A 6858-nucleotide genomic window follows, 5' to 3' on the forward strand; every position below is an offset into this window, starting at 1 on the left:
TTGCTGCTTTGAATGTGGAGGAAAAGGACCATGAGTCAAGGAAACCAAATGGCCTCTAGGAGGTAGAAAATGCAAGCAAACAGTTTCTCCAGGAAACCCAGTAATAGCAAATTATCAAACCTGAGGAAGTGGTTGTAGAACCCCCAATTTGTAGCCAGGTCAGACCTAAGTGTGGGTAGCCTGGAGACTCACTATGTATGGTTGACATCTGAAGTGGAGGTGGCAGTCTTGTCATGTGCTATAATGGCTCACAGATATCAGGGGAATACTTATGTTTACTGGTTTATTACACAGGTTACAATAAAGATATAGCTGAGCAGCCATGATGAAAATGTACATAGGGCAAGGTCCAGGAGGGTCCTGAGCACAGGAGCTCATGTCCCTGTGGAGTCAGGGAGCATCACCCTTCTAACGGGGTGAACCTGGAAGTTCTCCAAACCCCACAGTTTTTTGTGGAGGCTTCATTACAGAGACATGACTGGTTACTGACTGAATCCCCAGCCTCTCTCCTCTTCTAAGAGGATGGGTAGGGGACTGACAGTTTTAAGCTTCTTTTTTTAATCTTTAATTTTTTAATTTTTTTTTTATTGAGAGCGAGAGAGAGAGAGAGAGAGAGAGAGAGAGAAGCACAGAGAGAGGGGGACACAGAATCTGAAGCAGGCTCCGGGCCTGAGCTGTCAGCACAGAACCTGACACGGGGCACGAACTCACAAACCATGAGATCGTGACCTGAGCTGAAGTCGGACTCTTAACTGACTGAGCCACCCAGGTGCCCCTGAAAGTTTTAAACTTTTAATTATGGCTTGGTCTTCCCGGTGACTGGCTTCCATCCCGAAGCTACTTGGGGTCCCCAGTCACCGGTCATCTCTTTACCATACAGACAAGACACTCTGGAGATTCCAGCTGTCTTAGAAGCTCTTTTGTCAGGAACCAGGGTCAGCCACCAAATATCAGAACAAAAGCTTCTCCTAGTACCCCTAGTGCTCAGAAAATTACAAGGATTTTAGGAGCTCTGTGTTAAGAAGTAGCAAAAGACATAAATATATATTTTAAGAAATATATATTTTCTTATTTCATACACACCTTTTAATTTATATGATCAGTAGTCTATTGCTAGCATCCCATATAAAGGGCATTGAGAAATGGCTAGCATTTTACACAAGTTGGTTTAAGAGGAAATACTTAAATACCATTACTAAGATGCTTTTATTTTAATGGAAAAATTATTCCAGTAAACAATTTATATATTCTGCCCACAAATATTGGTAAACACATAATATTGATTTTTGTGATATTATTTATAATCTGTATAAAATAGCATATGATTAAGGACTGGAGAAAATTGCAAAAAACATATTTCAATGTTAATTTAATGTTAAGACTTCAGTCTCAGACCTGATTTAAGGTCACATCACCTTGGAGATTGGAGATATAGTAACCAATGAAGAGCTAATTCATATTGTAATGTTTTGAGCTTTGCCATCAAGGACAATATAGACCAGTAACATCTTTCTTTCATATTTTTAAATAGTAAAAATGATATGATCAAAATTACTCATTATTTTTTACTAAAACAATGTTTTTTGGTTCTCATCTGATATTACTTCAGGATAATGTATTTTCTGAGGTTTTGGTTTATATAATGAAATTTTAAATAATCATAGAGAACATAAAGGGGAGTAACAGGACATGAAGTTAGACAAGGACTCAATCATCAGAGATTTACAGGGGATTGTAAGAACTTGGGATTTTATTCTGAAAGCAATGTGCAGTCATGGGAGAGTTTGAGCAGAAGCGTGACAGAATCTGAAGTTTTATAAAGATCATTCTGCCTGCTGTGTTGAGAACAGGCTGTAAGAGCACGAGGTGTGAACAGGGTGACTGGTTATGGCCTGGAATGGGAGGATAAGAAGTGCTTTTATTTTAGATGTATTTTTAAGGTAAAACTTGCTTTTTTTTTTTTTTGAAAAGATTAGCTCTAATGAGAGAGGAGTCAGGGATGATTCCAAAGTGTTTGCGCTAAACAGCTAGATAGCTAAAGTGGTCATTTACTAACAGAAGCAGTTATTTTTTTTCTCCAGGAAAGCTGTCTATAAGATATCCAATGGGGATGGAGATAGATGTATGAATTTGGAGTTTAGGAGCTAGCTCAGCATTAAAAGTGTAAGTTTGTGAGCCATCACACTATAGATATATTTTAAGCCAGGATACTGAATGAAGTCACCAAGGAAGTTGTAAATGCGAGCATAGAAGGGAGGTAGTTACCGGAGAGGGATTTAGGATTGAGAGCAGAATTTTATTTTGGTTTGCATTCTGATTAGTATAATCTGGTAGGAAATTAAAAAAACATCATGATGCAATGGTGGCAACTTCTGGAGAAATGGGAGAGAATGGAATCTAGATCTCAAAGTCTTAACATAGGAGCAAGATATTTTACTTGTCATGTGTCAAAACTAACAGTTGGTAATTTCTGTCCTTTTAAATTATAACCATTCTCATGGTGTACAGGATGTAAAGAGGCATCTAATTTTGCTTTCAGTTTATATGTCTCTGATTTTAATGAGTTGAGCAGTTTTACATGTGTTAATTATTTGTTTGGGTTTTCTTTTTTCTAATGAACCCATTCATAAAACTTGAAGGCAAATGCATAAAGAGGATAAGCAGAACACCAGGGGCTAAAGGACAATACCAGAGGGGTTAACATATGTGTAACTGAAGTTCCAGAAAAAGTGAGAGAGAACCAGGCCATTTTGATCACATAGTAGCTAAAAGTTTTCCAAAAAATTTAAAAGATATCAACTCATTTATCCAAGAAACTTAACAAACCTAAAGAAAGATAAATACAAAGTTAACCACTGTTAGAGATATGATTGTCAAACGTGTGAAGATGAAATATGGAGAAAGCAGAGAAGGGAAAATTTGAGATGCAGCTGAGAAAAGACATCGCCTCCATCACTAAAGTAGTATGTACTTACTGTTCATCAGAAACAATGCAATAGCAGTATACAACACACACCAGAAGGGCTATTTCTTGAGGTTCCAGCAGAATCCTCTATTGACAATGAAACATGATAATAAGATGTAACCAGTAATTTCTGTAGGAGGCAGTCCAGGAAGCCAAACCACAATCTCTGAAACAATTGGCTCAGAAAATCAGGACTTGGTCGATGACTGCCAGCCTCATCATGAATCCACAAACCTTTTGACCCGGTTTCCAACTCAGGACCAACCAGGGCACCAAACACTTCCCAAACCAATCACAGATGATGCTTTAATTTGAGTCATCCTACCTCTACCTTTCCCATGCCAACAGCCTTCAGTCAAAGTATAAAGTCCTCCTGGGGCACCTGGGTGGCTCAGCTGGTTAAGTGTCTGGCTTTGGCTCAGGTCATGATCTCATGGTTTGTGAATTTGAGCTCCACATGAGCTCACTGTTGTAAGCACAGAATCTGCATCAGATTCTCTGCCCCCGTCTCTCTCAGCCCCTTCCCTACTCATGCTCTCTCTCTAAAAAATAAATAAACATTTAAAAAAAAGTTTAAAGGCCTACTTTTTGTTCACTTTAAAACTTCCCAACTTCCTTGCCTGCCTTTGGGTTTGTGCCAGATGCAAGTCATATTAGTTTCCTATTTCTACTGTAACAAATTTCCACAAATTTAGTGGCTTATTAACACAAATTTGTAATTTTACAGTTCCAGAAGTTAAAAGTCTGAAATGAGTCTTACGGGGCTAAAATCAAGGCGACGACGGGGCAGTGGTTCTTCTAGAGGTTCTAGGGGAAAATCTGATCCTTGTCTTTTTCAGCTTTTCCGGGCTGTCCACATTTCATGACTTGTGGCTACATCATTCTGACCTCTACTTCTGTTGTCACATCTCTTTTGATTCTCTTGCGTTTCTCTTATAAGGATCCTTGTGTTTACATGTGGCCCACCAATATTATCCAGAATAATTTCCTCACCTCAAGATTCATAAGTTAATCATAGCTGCATAGTCCCTTTTGTAAAGGACTTTTTTCATAAGGTAACATATTTTGTAAGGTAACATATTCACAAGTTCCAGGGATTAAAACATAGACGTTTGTGATGATTGATTTATATGTCACTTGACTGGGCCATGAGGTATCCCGACATGTGGTCAAAACGTTATTCTGGGTGTGTCTATGAGAGATTTTTGATGAAATTAACATTTAATCAGCAGATTGAGTAAAGCATTTTGTCTTCCTTAATGTGTGTGACCTTCATCCAATCAACTGAAGATCTAAAAGCCTGTGTAAAAGGGAATATCTCAGGCCTGTCTGCTGAGATAGAATATCAGTCTTCTGTCCACAAACTGGAACTTATGCCATCAGCTCTCCTGAGTCTCTGGGTTACCAACTACAGATCTTGAGACTTCTCAGCCAATTCCTTATAACAATCTCTTGATTACTGAGAAAGCCAATTGTTTACTATAATCTCTTTATGTATACTATGATAAATATTTATATCTCTCTAGGTATATTCATATATCTCCTATTCATTTTGTTTCTCTGGAGAATCTTAACTAATATAACACCTCTGAGGGGCATTATTTAGCCTGCCACTCAAGTGATGGGGGCTACTCCCTTGCTATGGCAAGCTCTGAAAATAACCTCTGCTTGTTACCATTTGGTAACTGCAAGTAGAATTTCTACACCATGTTGAGAGGTTTGGCAGTATCAAAAGTATAACTTTATATAGATTAAGGCAGGGCACATAGAAAGTACACCGTCAACTTTATAATGTCTCTCTGAGCAGCTGTATCAACATACTGGAAGGGGCAAGCCCACCCATTAGCCATGAACATTCACCACAGAAGTCAAGGGGCACTGATTCTGTTATCTGGAAAGTTGCAAATGACTTCCAGCACCAAAGAATTATTGGTCAAAACAAGAATCACACACAGAGATAAGTTTCCTTTTTTTATTCTTTGATATATTAAATTGCTTGTTTATATATTTTAAATATCCAATTCTATTAGTAAAGGTCTAGGGAGTGTGTATATAATATATATACATGTTATATATACACACTGTATAATGTATATAGTCTCAGTTGTATGTACATGTATATATATAGATATATATCTATACATACACATAATTATTGTTATTCTTGGTTGTGTCCTATAAAATTGTAATGATCACTGTATTAGTTCATATGAAACCATTGCTCCTATGGGAAATAGAGGGTTACGTTCCTGTGATCACCTGGTCACGATTTCATTAACCAAACAAGACACAACCTTGTTTTATGTGTTACACACACACACACGAATATGTACACAGATATATATATATATATATATATATATATATATATATATATATATATATAAACATAAGCCTTACCTATCTATATAAACATATATAAAACATAAGCCTTATTTAATATATATTTCTTACAAGTAAGTAATTGCATGGGCTTTAAATGATTTGAAGCTAAAGTCCTTGCAAAACAAGCCAGTCTCATCAGTACTGAAAATCTACTCTTTCACATAACTTTTTCTTTATAACACTTAGCAAATATTAAAAAAAAAAATTCTTCTTCAGACTTCTGATCCACAGAACCTGCCTAGCATGCAAGTTTAACATTTTTCACACCATATCACCTCTTGAAATGTGTGAGGTAGCCCCTACTAGCTGAGAAGGATTTAACATGTGCTTGGATTACATGACTATAATTTTCTTTAGTTTTGAGCCTTACAACAATACTGTCTACTATGCTTTATTATGATGATAATCAATGATTATTATCATTATTATTATTCTTCAGGTGTCATCTCATGAATCCACAAATTTACTTGCTTTTCCATAGCTTTATCACATACTATAGATGTTACTTTAGCACTTTGTGGAACATTTTACATATCGGTAGGCACATTTTTCCACCTTTCCCTGAATGTATTGTATTGTTGATTCATTAACATAGAACTCATGGTTAGCAGCACTATAATTCATCTCAGAATAAAGCTTATTCAACACATTTTTTTTTTTCTGTAAGGCATCACAGTCTTACACTTGGGAACACTAGACAGCACTTCATCACTATGCTGGGGGGGCATTTTAAAGAAAAAAAAATCACCAAGGAAAAATACAAAACTACAAAAAAAAGTAGCAATAAAGAGACCACAATAAAGACACTTATTTACATATGAGACCTGAAACAACATGACAGTGTTGTTTGATCTCAGCTGGGAACATGTAGGTTGGGCGAATCAGATTTTTTGCAGCTCTGCACATATCTATGAAAATGCTCTGAGTTATGGTTTGCAGTTACAGATACATTTTATTGAATAGACAAATGCACAAACAGAATCCACAAATAATGAGGATCAGCTGTGTGTGTGTGTGTGTATTTCTAAACTACTCTTGAAATTTGTATGTAAATGTCCTCATAATGTCATTGAGGTCAAACTCTGATTATTTCTGAATTCCTAAAAAAAGATCTCTACCTTTCCATTCTAGCAAGTAAAACAGATGAAAATCCCTGATCTCATGCAGCTTGCCTCTGGTGGCAAGGTAAGGTTAAGGACTGGCATATCATATAGAACTTATGCCTGAATATGGTTGTATTGATTTTAATCATAAAAATTTTTGCAGTATTTTGCATTTCATTTTTCATACCTTCCTAAATTTCAACATATATTTTCCTACCACGCCTCAGTAAAGACTTCATCTCACTCTGACTACATATGGCTGAAGATCTAATCAATATGGGACCTCCCTCTAGCAGAGAACAGGTCCCAACACTTGATATGCTGCTGAGAAGTAGTATGCTATTTCTTTCCCAGGGGACACTTCAGCTTTTCTTGAATCCTATGCAAAGCCAACTACTCATAATG

This window comes from Panthera tigris, chromosome B1 (genome assembly GCF_018350195.1).
Source record: "Panthera tigris isolate Pti1 chromosome B1, P.tigris_Pti1_mat1.1, whole genome shotgun sequence".
NCBI classification, from domain to species: domain Eukaryota; kingdom Metazoa; phylum Chordata; class Mammalia; order Carnivora; family Felidae; genus Panthera; species Panthera tigris.